This window comes from Canis aureus, chromosome 18 (genome assembly GCF_053574225.1).
Source record: "Canis aureus isolate CA01 chromosome 18, VMU_Caureus_v.1.0, whole genome shotgun sequence".
Taxonomy (NCBI): domain Eukaryota; kingdom Metazoa; phylum Chordata; class Mammalia; order Carnivora; family Canidae; genus Canis; species Canis aureus.
The window spans coordinates 28,385,229-28,401,962 of record NC_135628.1 but is presented as its reverse complement, the minus strand read 5'-3'; the positions used below and the strand labels follow the sequence as shown (position 1 = coordinate 28,401,962).

Sequence of the window (16,734 nt, the reverse complement as noted above, 5' to 3'; positions counted from 1 at the left end):
ACTTCCAGAGTTAAATCACACAAATCATGTTAAGTATCAATCTCTCTCATGTACTAGAACAAATGCCTGATTAAGAGGTCATTGACATAGGAATCATTACTCACTCTCCTTGCTGACGAGACAGTGGAATTCAAGAAATTGTTAGTTTAATGAATTCTTGTTTAGTAAAAGTATATGGCTATCTGCTAGCAGTAGGGCAGTTTGTGATCTTTATTAATTAACAGGAGATGAAAAAAAAGACAAGGTTTTGAGGTCTGTGGACTGATGAGGAAATTCCTTTAGTTTATTTGGCCGTCTGGAATATGTGTAGAAAGAGGTGAACTTTTCACCAGGTGGATGAGATATAGTTCAAAATCATTTTATCTCTAGGTTAAGGCCTTATAGAATCTTTCCATCCTCCTCTTTTGATTGGGTGACTGATTCTTTCCAGGTTGTCCCACCTGTAACTCCATTTAGCATTTTTCTTCTCTGTTATTCATATTTTGGGGGTTTTACTCCCCCTGCTGGCCCCCGGCATGCATTAGAGTTGAATCTTTTCCAAAGACTAGTTAATTGTTCTGTCTTGTTTCTCTTAAAGTCTCATGTAGAATAATATTTATGTTCTAAACACGGCAGCAAACATCTAATATTAGATGTTTTAAGTTCTTACACACTCTTCATAAAAGTTTTCTAGAGAGACTGGAGTACACCAGTGCAACCTGAGAAAATAAAAAAGACATTGTGAATTTCTGAATGCTAAATCTAATTTAATGAAGTTAAATTTAATCTAGTTTAATGAAAAATCATTTGCTGAAGAAAAGTTATGTTCTTGTTCATAATGAAGGAAGGTTCTTTCTCCCTCTCAAGATAGCATTAATTGTGCAACAAAAGAGAAAACAACTGTTTTCATTTTAGAAGAATTTGTAAAAGCTTTGAAATTGATAGTATGATATTACAAATAAGTGAAACTAGATGATTTCAGAGTAATTTACTTTGACAGTGCTTTGAAACAAGTATCACTCATTGTCATTAAATCTTTATGACTATTTCTTTATGAGAGAATTTGTATATTTAGATTTCAAATATTGTCATATGCTTTTTTAGATTCTGTAGTCATGCTTTTGTTGGCTGCCACAACCTCTGATTTCATAATTTTCAATTTTTCCTATTACTTATGTTGGCCTAAAAAAAGAATATGAGTATTTCCTGAGACCTGTTGTAATTTTTCACATTGTTCTTTTATTGTTATTAAAAGAAAAAGTCATTTGACTATGAAATAGTATTTTTTAGTAAACAAATATTCAGAATCTTCATCATCTTAAAATCTGTAGGATGTTGCTGCTTTGCAATAGCTAATGGTTACTGGGATTTGAAGACTTTTTTATCTTTTATATATATGGTAGACACTGGTATGTATGTTTGATTAGTGACTCTCATCATTAATAGTCACTGAAATCTCAAAGCAAGAGAAGATGGAAGTTTCCCATTACTTTCTCGGGAGCCAGAGGATGACCATTCATATCCTTTTTCTTGGTCCAAGGAGAATAGAACAACCACTCTGCCACTTTACTTTGTTTTGTAGGTTTAAACAGTGTTCCCCAGTTTTTCCTAATTCCTGAGGATGGCATTCAGGGGAAGATCTGCTGGCAAAGACAATGTCATACCTATCAGTCATTTTCTTTATCATACCATAGCTGGGGAGTTTTAAAAAAGTTGTTCTTGTTTGTCCTTGTTTGATATTCCACATCAAATAAATATTTTACAGAACTTCTTTTTAGAACACAAAACTTTGTGAAAAATATATTCACCAATTTAATGTGTCTAACTTAATCCTACTTACCAGCCCTGCAGAGTGCATACCACTCAGTGGTTGCCAGAACACACAGCAATATGTATTTTTTAAAGCATAATGAAGACTTTCCAAATGAAGACTGTTTTCCCACTCTTACCCGAAAGTGACGGAAATGGGCATTTCATTTCAGCAACACTCTTAATTATGTTACCAAGAAAGAAAACGTGAAGAAAAGTTTCTAGCTCCTATGAGACCGTGATCACCACCCCCCTTCAGGGGGCTAGGGGAGAGATGCTTTTTATAATGAAATCTGTATAAAAACTTTCAATACTGGAAAATCCTTCCTTAGACATTTGCTGGGATTTGTAGCCTGTAATGGAAAAACAGTACTACAACTTCCATGTATATTTTGTGTTTATTCCCATTCAGCTAAAATCAACAAAGGGATCTTAGACAAAGGTGATAGCTTGCAAAATTTTTTAAATCTGTATTTCATCGTCCTCAATCTTTGCAAAGTAGAGAGATTAATAAGTATTGGGTTTTGAAATGGGTGAAGGGTTGAAAGGGTCACATATTGTTACTTTTTAGAAGAGAGCTAGGTGGCAGTTATAGATTAGAAAAGAGCCGTTATACAGTAAATATCCAGTGAGGTGTTTTTCAAAATTCTCTACATCATAAGAATCTCTTGGATTACTTGTTAAAAATATTGATTTCTAGACTTCTCCATAAAGGATTCTGGGTCATGCAGTGGGACACAGGGCAGGAAACACAAGCACCCTAGATGATTCTGAATCATCAGAAGAATTTGGAAAACATTTATCCTGTTTAATAAATTGTAGAGGCAATATCAATAATTTGATGTGGAATTTGGAGTAAAGCTTCATATATTCATTGAGAAACATTTATTGAGCACTTAGTGTGGACTGGCTGTGAACATACCTGCTAGATGTGTGATTTGGGGCATTTTCTTGACCTTCCCCAAATAGAAGTTTAATATCTTACTCATAGGCTATTGGAAGGATTGAATTAGATATGGCCTACAAAATGCTTAATTTTTACTGAGCAGTACCACTTTTTATTCATCGTTACTCTAGGAATAATGATTCAGTCATTCAAATTAGATATTTGTATTTGCTCCCCTTAGGAACTTCTGTTGTTCTGAACTGGCACCTTTTGGAGATTTATTTATATCTCAAGAACCCCTTAGCATCTTTCAAGACTCAAAGCCTGTCTTAACATCAACATTCTCCCTCCATCTTCCTTTAGACCTTTTAATATCTTCATATTTCCTGCCTAAGTTCACATCAAACACATCTTCCCGCTGCTTACAACACTATTCAAACATCAGTTATTATTTATTAAACACTTATTATTAGGTGCTGTTTATGTTATGTAATCTTACTGTAGTACTACAATATAGGTATTATGATCATTTAAATGGAGGTTGAGAGATGTAATAATGAAGACAAGATCTTTCCCCTTTGATATTGAAGAACAGAAATTATTTTAATCCAGGTATGTCAGTCTCCATGCCCAAATACTGGCCACTGTGTCCTATATACTATTCCTATCGCTCAAGTACAGTTACTTTTCCCCCAAATTGGAAAATATGGTACTTATACTGGTTGCTCAATGGCTTTCTTTTCACTTAGTGAAACTCAGTCCTTACCAAGGCCAACAAAGTGCCGCATGATATGCCTTACATGTTCTAGGATGTTTCCATTTGTTGTTTCCATCAGGTATAACACACAGCTCTCCCCATCTCACCAGAGATGCCTCACCAGTTTAATATATATATATATATTAAAGATTTTATTTATTTATTCATGAGAGACACACACACAGAGAGAGAGAGAGAGAGAGAGAGAGGCAGAGACACAGGCAGAGGGAGAAGCAGGCTCCACACAGAAGCCCGACATGGGACTCGATCCTGGGACTCCAGGATCATGCTCTGGGCCAAAGGCAGGCACTAAGCCACTGAGCCACCCAGGGATTCCCACCAGTTTACTTTATATTAGAGTTTACACACACACACACACACCACACACACACACACACACACACACACACACACACACACACACAGCTCCTTCACTTTGCTGGCTAATATTTTTCTCTGTAGCAGAGATCAATAGCTAACATCTACTATGGGTTTAAAATTTTTTTTTATTTCTCCCCAGTATAATGTAAGTCCTCAAGAACAGGGACCCAATAAATATTTAAATATGTAACACTGAATTGGGGGGAAATATTTGGTATTCTTTATATTAGTATTTTTATAATGTTCACAGCTTTAAAGCCTCATAGATGATGTCTTGGCTGTCATCCTAACATCATTTGTATTCACTATATTTTTCACAACAAAGTTTCTGACCAAAAAGTACGTTGCTGGATTTCACTTTTTGTACAAACAGGAATATCATCACTTTGAAGAAAATAAAATATATCTTTCTAGATAGGATATTTAGAACAAAAGAGGTTTTTAAAAGACCCCTTACTCAGTCACTTAGTAGGTCTTCAGTATTAATAATGCTCAGCACATTTCTTTCACTCTTCCCTTTAGAAGTTAGAGCATTAGAATGCACATCAAGACTAAGGATTATCTCTGTGTTAGGAGGTAATCTACCTGATGATGCAATAGGTCTGTGTATCTGGTCATCATTCATTAGTAGTAGTAGTAGTAGTATTGGTATTATCATGTAAGCGTGGTAATGCTAATTCAATAGGTTTCTAGGTTTTTTTTTTTTTTTTTTTTTTTTTTTAATCTGGTATTCTTTTATCCTCTACTTTGAAGTTTACTCTGTGGGAAACTGGATTTATAGGTTGTTCAAATTATTGTACATGTGTGTAACATAGTGATTTAAAGGCAATCACCGTGTCCTCTCAAGTAAGTTTTAGCAACATCATTTCGTTGATCTCAAGTAATGTTAATGCTAAGTTTTGTAAAGTAGTATATTTTGGGGGAGGCAGTAGTTTTGAGTATTTGGATTCCATGAAAAAAAAAAAAGGAACCCAGGAACTAATTGTGCACCAGGTTCACAGCATTTGTGCACAGCAGTGTTTAGCAACTGTCAGCTGCAACATGCATCTCCCTTTATCAATAGCTAGTCATTTATGTATCTCATCAGTACTAGTATTTTAATTTCCTCTTTCAGGTGTCTCGCCTGTTGCTTTTCTTTCCTTTTCATTCTCCCATTCTTCCTCACTTTAACCTACTTAAAAATAATAATAACTTAGTGACATTTAAGATGCAAATCACTTTGGAAGTGAGAAGGTGAATATTTATACATGTGTTCTGTGATAGGGGTTTCTAAGTGTGTTCCACTGGGAATGGTTAGTACATTCCACAGCTATAAGGGAAAAATCTAAGTTTCCCAGAAATAAGGGTCAAAAGACATACAACAACTTTTTTTTATTATTTGCTTTCAAAACAGAGGGGGTATGATTTATGTAGAATATAAGCTTATGTCATAGCTGTGCAGGTGCTGCCATGAAGTGGTGACCCCCATCTAATCCCCATAACGACACTGGGCATTGACTGCATTTGCTTTGTTGTTACCGAGCTGCTTTCTCAGGGGCTTTTAAGTTTCTGAACCCAGCCGCTGGGTAGCTGGCCAGCCTGTGCTTGGTACAAGAACATTGTTTTTCAATACAACCTGAAGTGTATTTTATAATCCCTCTCTAAGTTAAATGACTGTCAATTTGTGATGGTTCCTCTATGATTGAACCTAAAGTCTTGTATTAACTATCTGTCTTTTTTAAAAAATAGATTTAGTAATTACTATCAATAATGTTTTTTTTGCATTTCTTTTTTATTGCAGAAAAACAATCACATTTATCTGAAAAATGATAAATAATTACTTGATATTTATAAACTAGAATATGTTTTTGATATTGACTTTGATAAGTCAATGGCTAATTTACTTATATATTTTACTTTTATTTTTAGGAGAAGATAGTTAATGCTCTTCCATGTTGTTTCAATGTTTTCTTCATTCCACCACTTAAAGATTAGTGACTTAGTAAATATTTACAAGTCATCACAAAAAACTGATTTACAATATCATTCTTTCTTACAGTATTTCCCCCTACCAGGGTTTTAATATTTTTAAAGGTTTTTATATACCCTGGATTTTTTAAAAAACATAACTGAAAAGTATTAACTTTATTTTAAAGTATTAACTTTACAAATTTTGTTAATGCTTTTTTTGATGTGGGAGAAAAAAAAAATCTGTGTATTTAAGTTACTATTTAAGTTCAAGAAGTTAAGAACCAGGACTGAGGAGTCAAAGTACTTGAGTTTGAATCTCAGCTCCGTCACATCCCAGCTCCACGATCTCGAGCAATGTTAACCTCTTGTGTCTTATCTGTAAAAGGTAAATGATAACAATAATACTTATCTCAAATGTGTTATGATGATTAAGCTAATATTTGCAAATCCCTACATAAATATGTGTTCTACAAAGAGATAAAGTTTAATTTTCCCAACTAAGTGGTTGAGAATTCATACTTTTAACTTCTGTGCTTTGAGTCATTCATACTGATTATTACAATTTTATCATGAAATTATTAGCTTTGTCTTAAATCTCAAAAATTTTGAACTGATAGTGAATAAAGGGAAAAATGACAATCCACAGAATTATCCCTTATTTGAGGTGGCCTGTGAGACAGAACAGAAGTAGTTTACCTAACTATGGAGAACAAAAGCTGAAGAAGAAAAGCATTCAAAATAAATTAAATTTATGTATTTCTTACAGTAGCTGTGGGCACCCTTCAGGTTTCAGTTAAGTGATGACAATATAATTAGACTGCAAAATATTCCGTTTCTTAGGAGCTTCTTTGATGCCCTCAAGTAATCTCTCAGCTTCTCCAATCTGTTAAGGTTTTCCTAGGCTGCCTATTTAGTCTGATTTTTCTGAAAAACGTACATGAATAAATAGGCCCCTCCTAGCATAAAAAATTAATATTTACCATTTAACAGAAACTCTGGCAAATATTATTTTCAAAAAGGACAAAAGGAAGGAAGAGGAGAGGGAAGAGCCAAGAAAATGTAATATTCTACTTAAGGAAAAACGGTAGATTGCTACTAATTTTTAGGCATATTTTTAAAAGAACATTTGAGATGGCAGAAGTAAAATTGCAATGAGGATTACATTAGCATAATTCCTTGGTCTTTTCCTTAGCTGATGACAAGTATTTGCCAAAGAGTCACCTCTGGAGGGCAGTGCAGTTCTATATTTGTCGCCGGAGCTTCAGGTAGCTTTCAGATTTTTCTGAAGTTACTTTCAAAGATTCCTGGCCTTGTAAGATGCGAATCACTGTCCGCTTTAAATACTCAGAGGAGACCTAAACATGAAAGGAAAGTCATTTCTGCCGAGATGGTCCAACTGTTAGATTGGGGATGGGAGGTTTACCTGCAAAGTGTGTCAGCGTTACACTGAATCGAGGAAGCTGGGTGCATAAGTAGGTCACCTGGACAGGGATTTCTCCCCCACCTCCCCAGCTTGGTTCAGATACCTGTGTACCTCAGCTTTTCAGTTTCTTGTTTTGGTCTTTGCCTTACTCCAAAAGACAAATCTCTGTCTTCTGAGAAAATCTGTTGACAGCCTAGATAGTTGACATTGTATGGTTGTCAAACCTGTTGACATTGTATAGTAGAAGGTCAGCCCAGCAGCCAGCATAATATCTCCCGGTACCTTAACAAATCAGCAAAATATTTTGAGAAATGCTTTACTTTTATGAACAAAATACCCTGATAGTTATTGGATTTGTCACAGCATCTAAGGTTTCTCTCATAACCATACTGACCTTCACGTGCTATTATATTACAAAACCAACTCTTTATGTAATCAAACCAAAGGAAGAATGCTTAATTAGCTATACATGACCCTATGTTACAATATAGGCATACAAAAGTTATTTTCTTCAGCACTATCTAACTATTGTATAAAGAAACATCTTTATTCAGTAAGGCGTGGGCTATTGAAGTCTCAGGAGTAAAGTAACATTGGGATTTTCTTTTTCCTCTGAAGGCTGTTTGAGAGCTTTCAGCAGGGGGATACCACATTTGAAGGTTGGCTGAGGTCTCATAACTCCAAGTGTCAGAAAAAATGTGTAGATTATGAAAGGCTTTTCTCGTGAGCGAAAGAACCGTGCTTTTCAACCCTAAATCATGACATAGTCTTGTTATACCACAAAGAATTAAAGAATGTTAAGTAAATGACTTTTTTCCCTCCCTCTGTGCCTCTGAGGATAGTTATTAATGTTGATTCTTGCTGCTGAGTGATCCTGAAGCTACTGTCGCAACCTTTTTATTCCCTTAGTGCAAATGAATCCTTTATGAGGTAATTGTAGGAAATTGATGACATTATTTGCTGTATCTTGGGTATCAACAGTATATAAATGAAAAACAGTTATCACATTGACCAACACTTTTGGATAGAAAAATCCCAAGCTATTTCCTGCCTACACAGACTTTGCACTTTTGTATAGTGAAGTAGTAGGTACACTCCTTTTTTTTTTTTTATAAATTTTTATTTATTTATGATAGTCACACACAGAGAGAGAGAGAGAGGCAGAGACACAGGCAGAGGGAGAAGCAGGCTCCATGCACTGGGAGCCCGACGTGGGATTCGATCCCGGGTCTCCAGGATCGCGCCCTGGGCCAAAGGCAGGCGCCAAACTGCTGCGCCACCCAGGGATCCCACACCTTTTTTTAAAATTAGTAATGCCTTTTATTAATTTACCATTACCTGGTTCAAAGGATAAGTCTTTTAGAAACACAGAGCCCGTACTTACTATTATTTTCTTCCTCTTTGTTTATTTTAATGTATTCTTCACAATCAGAACAGTGACTTATTTCATAATTCTTTTCTTTTGTATATTAGAGTACATGCACATTCTAACCCCAAGGATGGCTTTAATCTTTAAGTCTCACCACTTGAGCCATAGCAAATTCTTGGTTGTGTGTCTTAAGAGAGAGAGGGAAAGCACTAAAAAGGAATTTTAAAGAAATTTTACAATACAGGGTATGGATGAGTGGTTGAAAAAGAAAACCTATATTAAAGCAGCTCTACCTGAATGAGCTATACGAAAAGAACATTCATTTACCCAACTATGGAAAAAATCATCTTAGGTATGGTCTCTAGTTACTTTTCTTCTCACTTATTACATTTGCCACTTCATTGTGACCTTATTATGACCTTACAGTTTATGACCTAAAGGTAACCATTATGTAATAATGAAAATATGCAGACCAAGCTTTACCACCTAGAAAGAATTGGTTTTTTATACTTTGTTTAAATTAACACACTTTGCTGTTTATAAAACTCTGCTCCTTGGTGCTTGAAAGAAGAGAGAAGCATTAATCGCAACTAATGTGCAGATTTGTGCTTTTAGGGACTGCCTGTAGTGGAGGTGAATCAGCAGGCCTTGTTGCCTTAAAGTGGATTTGCTAAGATATGTACTGTTCCTAACATAATAATGCTTTAAAGTATAAATTACTTAGAAGAAAAAGAAACCTGAAAATCAAACTATTAATACGCATCTTTGCTTTCTTCTTTGGTTTGGTTTGTTTTATTTTACTTATCCAGACCTAAATGTATTCCATTTCTACCTTGCTATGATCACATAATCTGATCCTTGTGAAGTAGGCAGTATATCAATTGAATCAGGTGAGGGAAAAACTCTTAAGGCAATAAAAATGGAATACAAAAAAGCATTAAAGGGCATCAACACATTTGTGGCATGTATGCTCTGATATGCGTTATTGCCTTCTTTTGGATCAGCCTTTGAATTCCTCTTGGTTTGGTCCTTAGGCTCAGAAATGAACCCAAACTACAGGCTGGTCCTAAAGATCCACAAAGCATGTGATATAAGTAATTGTAAATTGATGATTAAAAATCCTCCCTCTGCCCATTGTTAGTTATTTTTCTGCCCCCAATCACAAATTCATTCTTTACCTTTAAATGATGATAATTATCCTTGATAAAATAACTTTCAGGTAATATTGCTTGTAAACAGTCACAATGGGCTATGTCTCAGCACTTTTAAACCCCAAATAAATTCTTATTTCCACTGAATGGATGAGGAAACTGAGGACTGAGGTAGACAAATTAAGTGCCCTGCTTACAGTAACATGTTATATTTCAGGTGGTATTCCTGCTCCAGAGGATGGACTAGAGTTCCAGGTCTTACCTCCTGAGAGTCTGGGCTCTTGAGAGAATGTTACTTTCTATCTGTGTTATACCACTAGGATTAAAATGATTTCGACCTGGAAGATATTAGGTCAAGTGAAATAAGTTAGACAGAAAAAGACAAATGTCATATGATTTCACTTATATGTGAAGTCTAAAAAACAAAACAAATGACTGAACAAATAAAAAGCAGAACTAGACCTATAAATACAGAGAACAAACCGATGGTTGCCAGACGGAAGAGGCTGGGCAAAATGGGTGAAGGGGAAGGAGAGATATAAGCTTCCAGTTATGGAATGAATAAGTCCCAAGAATAAAAGCTATAGCCTAGAGAATATAGTCAGTGGTATTGTAATAACGTTGCATGGTGACAGATGTTTGCTATACTTATAGTGAGCATAACATAATATGTAAACTTGTTGAATAACTATGTAGTACACCTGAAACTAATGTAACATTGTGTGCCAACTTTATACACATAAAAGAAAATTAAATTAATTGCCCATAGAAATTGTTTTGACAAATTAAAAATAGAGATTTTTTTTTAAAAAAGCTTATTACCAAAGAAAGGAATAATTTAGGATTTTGTTCAATAGTCATTTAAAAATTGATTGCTCAGACATAATAAAAACAAATATAGGGGATCCCTGGGTGGCTCAGCGGTTTAGCACCTGCCTTTGGCCCAGGGCATGATCCTGGAGTCCCGGGATCGAGTTCTGCGTCGGGCTTCCCTGTGTGGAGCCTGCTTCTCCCTCTGCCTGTGTCTCTGCCTCTCTCTCCCTCTCTCTTTGTATTTCATGAATAAATAAATAAATTAAATAAATCAATAAGTTAAATGAATAAATAATCTTTTAAAAACAAATATAATAACTATTAATCCCTTATCAATCCTTAGGATGTGAAATCTTATTTTGAAATGGGCCTTTGAGCAGCACATGCAAAGTATACTCATGGTCTTTTTTTTTTTTAAGATTTTATTTATTTATTCATAGAGACACAGCTAGAGAGAGAGAGGCAGAGACACAGGCAGAGGGAGAAGCAGGCTCCATGCAGGGAGCCCGATGTGGGACTTGATCCCTGGTCTCCAGGATCAAGCCCTGGGCTGCAGGTGGCGCGAAACCGCTGCGCCACTGGGGCTTCCCCATGGTCTTTTTTTGATATAGACATTAGAGACAGATTTAACATCATCTTCAAAACTGTGGAAGGTTAAACATACACTGCATTGAGACATGGAAAAGTAGTATTTACTAGTACTTCCCCCCAAAGTTTCATTTGGTAAGGGATTCAATCCCCACCTAATGAATGAAATTGATCAAAGCAGGACAGTTTGAAGGAGAAACATTACAAAAAGCAAGACTTGTCTTGATTGCTGTGTTAGGGAATATTAAATTCCAGACTTTCATATTTCAATAATAAAATGAGGCAAATCTGTAGAGATACACAACAGATTATCAGTTTCCTGGGTCAAGGGCAGGAATGGGTATTAGCTTTCAGTTGGCAGGGTGGATCTTACTGGGTGTGATGGTAAAGTTCACAAATTAGATTACAGTGGTGGTTGTACAACCCGGTTTAAATTTATTTTAGAAAATCATTGAATTGGGGCACCTGGGTGGTACAATCAGTTAAGTGTTAGACTTGTGGTTTTGGCTCAGGTCATGATCTTAGGGTCAGGAGATCAAGCTCCACTTCTGGCTCTGTGCTCAGTGTGGAGCCTGCTTAAGTTGCTGTTTTACTTGCCCTCCTCCACCCCATGCTTTCTCTCTCTCTCTCTCAAATAAATTAATTTAAAAAAGAACATCATTGAATTGTACCCCTAAAATGAGTAAGTTTACTCAATAAAGTTGTTTTAAAATGTATGTTAAAAAATTAATAAAAGGGGCGCCTGGGTGGTGCAGTTAGTTAAGTGTCTGACTCTTGATTTCAGCTCGGGTCGTGATCTCAGGGTGGTGAGACGGATCCACACTCCATGCCTCATCGAGCTTAAGACTTTCTCTCCCTCCTCTCCCCGCCTTTTGCTCTCTCTCTTTCTGTCAAATGAATATATTTTTTAAAAAGATCCACAGGTGTGTTTTCAGAGAAAGCTATTTGCATCAGATTCAGAATTTCCTCTAGATGATTAATTTACTTCTCAAATTAAACGCCTGACACTAATTGTAATACAATAGGTCAGAAAAGCAGTAAAGTGCCTCCTGTGTCCTTTTTCCCTTTACTTTTTCCTTCTTTCAGAATTTTCAGGTTGATTCTTCTTTGTAGCCTCTAGAGGGCAGCACATGTGTTTTTATTAGAAAGACTAATATCTTCTCAGAAACCTTAACTTCCTGAAACAAACTGCAGTGACTTGAAAGTATCAGTGATGCCACATTGCTTTAGATGAACCTTCTGATTTCAGGGGTATATGCTGAGGACTTTGACAGGTGATGAGGACCTTTCCTTCAGCAACTCTTTGGAATTAGTAGTCTCTTCCTCTCGGTCAGCTGTCCCACCTCTGGATATCTATGCCTTAGAAAACATCTTCTGGCCTAACCTATAGTGGTATGTAGGAAGAATTTCACTTAAGATTTTCACAGCATTTTTCCTCCAGAAGCTTCATTTTAAGGTAAAGACAAGAGTCAAGGAACAAAATCAGTATTTACACATGAGAGAAGCGGGGGGATCCAAGAAACTATGATATGAATCCCTAAACCTCCTAAGTGAATAAAGTTACACTGGAAAAATTAGGCTATGACAAGAGACAAGTGCAATGCCAGCATTCTCTTCAATGTATGGATAATTAGGAATACAGGACTTAAAAATCTGTAAGAGGGATCCCTGGGTGGCTCAGCGGTTTGGCGCCTGCCTTTGGCCCAGGGCGCGATCCTGGAGTCCTGGGATCAAGTCACGCGTCGGGCTCCCGACATGGAGCCTGCTTCTCTCTCTGCTTGTGTCTCTGCCCCTCTCTCTCTCTCTCTCTCTATCATGAATAAATAAATAAACCTTTAAAAAAATCTGTAAGAATTAAAAAAAAACTGTAAGAATGTTTTTTTGAATTGTGAAATGTAAATTTTTCCCCTAGTTCTTTTCCATTTAACTATTGTTAGTCTTATGTATAGTAGAAATCAATACTTACGGTTGAAAGATTAAATTAATTAGCAGTAGGTTCTATACATTTGGGTCACTTAAAGAAATGACTAGCCCCTTCTTATGCACAACTAATGGCATTTCCCTACTAGTCTTTGAAATAAAATAAAAACAGACCTACAAACTGTTCTGTTTCTAGGATCTTATCAGCATACAAAATTTATAAGCTTTGATTTTGATATAAGGATCTGAAACAATTTTAGGTCCCACTCACTGTATCTTTACTTTGAAATTCTTCCTACATATTCACCCTACTTTGCATGTGAAAAGAGTAGACAAGAGTAAGAAATACCTTGAGAATTGTCTGGACATTCAGAACAGCCTGAACAGCCTGTCTAATCATAAAAAATTCAATTTGCATGAACATAGCAATTATTTTTTCTTCTCCCATCCCTCCTTTTTCCTTTCTTTTTCTTCCCTTCTTCCTGTTTTCTTCATTTCTCTCACCAAACTTTGATTGCATGCTAATTGTGTTTGAGGCATTTGGTTGGGTTCCACCTATACAATAGTGAAAACACAAGCATAGTTTCTGCCTTTGTGCAATTCTAGCCAGTGGAAGAGACAGACAAAACAACATATTAGCAAAAAGGAAAAGCACCTGCAGACACATTTTGTGGATCAAAATCAGTTCTAAGAAGGAAGAGGACAGTGAGAGTAACCCTAGGGAACAAATTAAAGCTAGGTAGTCAGGAAGAATGTTTCTAAGGAGGTTATTTCACAGGGCCCCAGCCAATAGCTTTCTATCAGGGGACTACAGTATGAGAGGACCCTGAGTCAGGAAAGAGCTTGGCTTATTTTTCGAAGTGAACATGTGTCTCAGTATCTCACCGTGAATGAAGAAAATGAGCCAAGGTATGGCGGGAGGGGTGGTGGGGCAGGTCCAAAAGGTTTTTGTGAGAAGCTTGGATTTGTTTCTAGGTTCGGTGATTGCTTTAAATGGCAAAAGGAAACCAGTGACGACATCATCTCATTTAATTTTCGGAAGTATCATTCTGTCTGCCGTATTGGACCGGGGCTCAAGTAAATATGGAAGAAAATTTGCAAGACAGTTATTGTAATTTAGACTAAAATGATTTTGCAATTAACTTTTACTTGCATATTGGAATAGAAGAAAAAGCTCTTTTTCTTTAAAGGTATAGTTTTCTGCTTGTTAAATGTGACTACATTGAGAGATTAGTGATTCATAGGATATTTAAAAGTGCTTTTGGAAACATTAATAACTTATATTTCTAATTTTATGCAAACTGACATTGACTGTAAAAAGCCAAGGCAATCCCAACGTCCTCAAATGAGAGTTTCTCTTTCTGAGGGCTGAAACTTTTAAAAATTGATGATGAAATACAGGAGTAGATGAGAACATTGAGAACTTGGTAGGTATGTTTATATATCCCTTAATTTTATTTTGTTAGGAATTTCTCTTTTAATCAAATGCAATAATGGACTACTGAGGCTTACATTAAAAAACCCCACCTTTTGAATAATATTATAACCCCCAGGAGACTTTATAAATGTGCATTTACAAATATGTATATATTTACATTCATGAATGTCGGGGTGGGGGTGCCCGGCTGGCTCAGTCACTGGAGCATACATTCATGAATGCTTAAAGTTTTTCAGTAGCAAATTAAAATAATAAGAACTTACACATTTGTGAATACTGCTTAACAGTTGTATAAGTATATATTGGTGATCTTGATGTGAGTAAGAGTGATATGGAGAACACTTGGGATATTTTATATACCTACCACACAAAATTCCTTCCTGCTAAGGGGGGTAAGGCAGCATTAATGCTAAAAATAAAAGTATCATGTATGTCCATGGCAGCACCTGTGAGGGACAAGAGGACAGTAACTCCAAAGCATTGTCAACCTCTTACTGCCCTTATTTAGATTTAGGAAGGTACTGCCCATAGTTGTGAGGGGCTCAGACTCTGGAAGCAGCCTTCTTAGGTTCAGATCCTGCCTCTGAAGCTTACTAGTTTTGTGACCTTGAGCAAGTTATTGAACCTCTCAGTTGTCTTCTCTGTATAATGGGAATAATAAACTCACTTATCTTATGTAGTTCTCAGGATGATTGAAAGAGTTGTATAGAAAGCATTGAGAACACTATTTGGCACATATGGAGAACATACCAGTACTGGTAATGCTCTCAGTAGTACCTGTTCATCGCTCAAGCTTTCTGTTAAGCTGAATATAACACAAAATGTGTCTGCAGGTGCTACAAGATACTTATTTCTTAAGGAACAGAGGATTTACTGTTTTAGGCACCATTCCCTGGACATACCATTTTCTGAGTACCTTTTGCGTTTGCCAGAAACAGCAAGAGACATGAAAAGCATTGCTCTGTTAGTGACACTAGAGTAGAAGTGAACCTTTGTCTGGTCATGCTGAGGTAGTGACCCAGGCCAAAGGACTTTAATATTTTGTTCACCTTACATTGGAATTTTCAAACATTTTGAATTAGTTGTCAGCATAAAGATCCTTACTTCCATGTGATTTTGAGAAATGAAAAATCCATTAATGTGGACCTACTTTTTTTCCATGGCAACCATTGACTGGTACTGAATGGTGACTAATTCTTGAGAACCATCTTGCAATTGGGGTGACCTCTCTAGCCTCCTCAACTCAAATGTGTTACTTAACTGACATTTGCTGTCTTTTGACTTTGACCATGAAACTGTTGTGGTTTCAATGTATGTTAAATAAAAGCTGTTAGATACAAGGATCTAGGTGCTCATGTCTTGCTTATGGTGCTTCTGCTCAGGAACCCAACACAGGGTACCATGCAAGTACATCCTATCTTCAGGTATTCCCTCTCTATATCATTTAGTAGTTAAGAGCACAGGCTCTAGAATCAACAGGGCTAGGTTTAGCTGTAATGTTAGGCACATGTATTCTCACTAATCATCCTGAATGAGAAAACTGATTTAGGAGACCATGTCACAAGAATGGGAAGGTTAAATGAAATAGTCTAAGTAAAGGACCTATCATACAGTCAGTATTCATGGAAAAAAATACTCCCGGCAGCCTGGGTGGCTCAGTGGTTTGAGCGTCTGCCTTTGGCCCAGGGCGTGACCTGGGAGTCCTGGGATGGAGTCCCATGTCGGGTTCCCTGAATGGAGCCTGCTTCTCCCTCTGCCTGTGTCTCTGCCTCTCTCTCTCTCCCTCTCTCTCTCTTTCTCTCTCTCTCTCTCTCTCTCTGTGTGTCTATCATGAATAAATAAATGAAATATTAAAAAAAAGAAGAAGAAAAAATACTCCTTTCATGGTCAATACTCAGGATCAAGTGATTTGTCCCGAAACACCAGTAATAAATGGCAGGGCTAATATTTGAATGCATGAAGTCTGACACGAGATCCCGCACCTCTAGTGACTTTGCTGTACTTTAAATTGGTGGTAGGGTAGAGGAGAGGGGACGAGCGATATTTGCTGCTGTCCCTAAGCTAGCTTCTCTTTATTCTTATACTTTCATTTCCTTAGCTCTCATTTACATTTTCAAAATTTAAAAAGGGATTTTTCAGAACTGCACAGGAGGCTCTGGTGCAGTGATCCTCCACATAGTCGTGAGCTCAGTACCCACTTTCTGTCTCTAGTGATCTATCTACCAAAGTAACTTTGGTGACTAACTCATGAGCATGTTCCCTTTAACCAA

General features: G+C 36.6%; 1 protein-coding gene and 1 long non-coding RNA gene across 9 annotated transcripts in view; one reads left to right on the top strand and one right to left on the bottom strand.

The window, feature by feature from the left end:
* The window catches only part of HDAC9 (histone deacetylase 9), a 1,013,161-nt gene that overhangs the window by 337,515 nt on the left and 658,912 nt on the right, over positions 1 to 16,734 (top strand). The window lies entirely within an intron of this gene.
* Positions 203 to 8,944, bottom strand: LOC144288323 (uncharacterized). 2 transcript variants are annotated; one of them, XR_013356279.1, is made up of 5 exons: positions 8,882 to 8,944; positions 8,570 to 8,763; positions 7,289 to 7,467; positions 6,925 to 7,117; positions 203 to 698 (listed from the first exon to the last, which is right to left on the bottom strand). It is a non-coding gene; the product is annotated as an uncharacterized LOC144288323 (long non-coding RNA). The 2 variants fall into 2 exon arrangements; XR_013356278.1 differs by having other exon boundaries at positions 8,570 to 8,918.